This window comes from Leopardus geoffroyi, chromosome C1, assembly GCF_018350155.1.
Source record: "Leopardus geoffroyi isolate Oge1 chromosome C1, O.geoffroyi_Oge1_pat1.0, whole genome shotgun sequence".
Taxonomy (NCBI): Eukaryota; Metazoa; Chordata; class Mammalia; order Carnivora; family Felidae; genus Leopardus; species Leopardus geoffroyi.
Window position 1 is genome coordinate 7038904 of NC_059328.1, and position 3250 is coordinate 7042153.

Here is a 3250-nt window from a genome sequence, read left to right on the forward strand (position 1 = left end):
GACCGCGAGATCGTGACCTGGCTGAAGTCGGACGCTTAACCGACTGCGCCACCCAGGCGCCCCTGTTAGGTCTGTTTTAAAACACAATTTGAGGGCACCTGGGTGGCTCAGTCGGTTAAGCTTGTGGTTCATGAGTTTGAGCCCTGCGACGGGCTCGGCGCTTGGGATTCTCTCTCTCCCTCTCTCTCTCTGCCTCTGTCCTGCTCGTGCTCTCTCTCAAAATAAATAAATGAACTTAAAAAAAAAAAATTAAAAAAAAAAAAAAGATTTTTCAAAACATGTTTTCTTCTCTCCAATTTCAAGTCCTAATCCTCACCAAAGCACACTTGGAGTTTTTTAAGCCCCGAAGGGACGAAAGTATACAGTTTGCTCAGTGCTTTGACTGTAACAGGATTACACTGGCACAGTCAACCTCCCACCCTGGCAAGCGCAGCACCGTGGGAGGTCAGAAGGGCCCTGCGGGAGCGGCCGCGCCACTGGCCGTCAGACTCCCAGAAGGAAGGCACGCCCCGGGGTGAACACGGGCTCACCCCTCCCTTCTCCCTCCAGCTCACAAGTGAAAGACAGAGCCCGAGTTTTCCTTTCTGAGGCTGGAAAGTGGGTTTGGTGTGCCTACATGTACTGCTTAATATAGTCTTGCTCACGGTATTTCCTTGCAGGAGAACAAGCCGCTCCTACTTCTAGAAGACAGGCTGAAAGGAAATGCCCCAAGAGTAAGGCCAAGGGACTGAGGCTTTGCCTGTTTGCTCCCAAAGTGAAAATGCTCCTTTTCTGAGTAAATATGAAACAAAATATTTAAGTCAAAGTGTAAGCTCAGAGCTTTACAAACCAAATCTAAGGTATAATTTACCAAGACCTAGATTAAACTTGATGTAAAACCTGTGACAACAAAGTTTCTTTTTTTTTTTTTTTTTATTTTTTAAAAAAAAATTTTTTTTTCAACGTTTATTTATTTTTGGGACAGAGAGAGAGCATGAACGGGGGAGGGGCAGAGAGAGAGGGAGACACAGAATCGGAAACAGGCTCCAGGCTCTGAGCCATCAGCCCAGAGCCTGACGCGGGGCTCGAACTCACAGACCGCGAGATCGTGACCTGGCTGAAGTCGGACGCCTAACCGACTGCGCCACCCAGGCGCCCCCCTTTTTTTTTTTTTTTTAACACACGAAGTAGTAAAATCACCATGTTTTCTTTCTGTTTCTTTTTTTATGTTTTTATTTTATTCTGGAGAGAGACAGAGGGCGAGTGGGGGAGGGGCAGAGAGAGAGGGAGACACAGAATCCGAAGCAGGCTCCAGGCTCTGAGCTGTTGGCACAGAACCTGATGTGGGGCTCGAACTCACGAAGCGTGATATCATGACCTGAGCTGAAGTCGGGCACTTAACCGACTGAGCCAAAAATGGTGCCCCCAAACTGCCATGTTTCCTAAGATCATGGTCAGATCACAGGGTTCAGGCAATTAGCTTTTATCTCATCTAAGCCAAATACTCGCTTCTACATAATTACGTACCTCTTTGATTACCATTGCAGGTAAATGCCTCAGTTTTCAACCCGCTCTGGTTCTTGAGTATTGGAGGAGTGATGCCAGCCTGAAGGAACCAGGTTTTCACACAAGTGTGCAAAAAAACAAAACAAAACAAAACAAAACTCCTTAAACTCCTCTCATAGGAAACAACAGTTCCACGTAATATGACAACTTAGCAGTAATGAAGACTTGTACCTGATCTCCTCAGACGTCTTCCACAGACATAATCAAGATGACTTAAGCCCTTAAATCATATGCTGAAAGTGTGACTGAACACAAAGTCAGAGGTGTTTGTGGGAAGGTTTCCGAAGTTCCCACAGTGGCCAGAAATTAGGGCAGATCTGTGGTTGATAAATAATCTTAGAAAGAACCCTTGCCTACATTATCTTCCTTTTTTTTTTTTTTTTTAATTTTATTTATTTATTCAAGTAATCTCTACACCCAACGTGGTGCTTGAACTCACAACCCCGAGATCGAGAAACACATGCTTTGCCGGCTGAGGCAGCCAGGTGCCCCTTCTCCTTTCTTAATTCAAAAGGAAGCCGGTGACTCTCCTTGACCTTCTTTACGGAATACGTTCTGCTTGTTCCGTTTTGTTTTCTTTGGTGTTTATTTTAAATCATTTTTGAGAGAGGGAGACCGGATGTGAGCAGCAGAGGGCAGACGCGGCATCCAGAGCAGGCTGCAGGCTCCCAGCTGTCAGTACGGAGCCCGGCTCAGGGCTCGAACTCACGAGCCAGAAGAGCATGACCCGAGCCGAAGTCGGACACTTGACCGACCGAGCCACCCAGGCGCCCCTCGTTTAGTTATTTTTAATTGCTGTCCGTTGCCTGAGGCTCTAAGGAACGTGCTCTTCCCAGAGGAACACAACCAAACACCACGAAGCTTCCAGCCGACAGGCCTCTCAGCTTCCAGACTCTCGGATGGCGGACTCTTCGCCGCGAGAGCCCCCGTGTTGGAAGCCTTTTCAGCAGCTTGGTGGCCCCGCTTCGTGGTTACTGTGGCGGGGAGAGGGACTTCAAAAAGACAGTGAGTTGGGATGTCAAAAGGCCGTACTCTAGAGGAATACCCAGAAGAGCCGTATTTTCAACCTGCTTTTTGCAATTTAGTGAAAATATTAAACACTAGTTAACCCAGTTTCTAAATCTTTGTAATTCCAGGGCCAAACAGACTGGAAGCAATTAGCGCTTGTTCATGGGGGTCTGTGGCACTGCTGACAGTTTTAATCTACATATTAATGCTGAAAACATTTTGAGAGGCAAACAAGCGCATTTTTTTGGCCTTAGTAATGAATATACAGCAAGGGGGGAAACGGACAGGGAAGTAGCTGAAAAGCTCTAGGCCAAATGGTCTGGGTTTATTTTTCCTGTCATAATTTCAAACTATCCATTATTCACTGTAGTAAGATGCCATCCAACGGTGGGTTTGTAGTCGTTTATTTTGCCCAAGACGGCTGTTCTTTGGCTGAGTCGTCTTCAAAGAAAGGCCCGACAGGACGCCAGCGTGGCTCAGTTGGTTAAGTGTCCGACTTCGGCTCAGGTCCTGATCTCACGGTTCGTGAGTTCGAGCTCTGCGTCGGGCTCTTTGATGCCAGCACAGAGCCTGCTTCAGACCCTCAGGTGGCCTGTCTGCCCCTCAAAAAAATAAACATTAAAAAAAAAAAAAAAGGCCTACCTAGCATACCCTTCTCACCACTTACAGGAAGAACAAAGCACTGAAACACAATTGT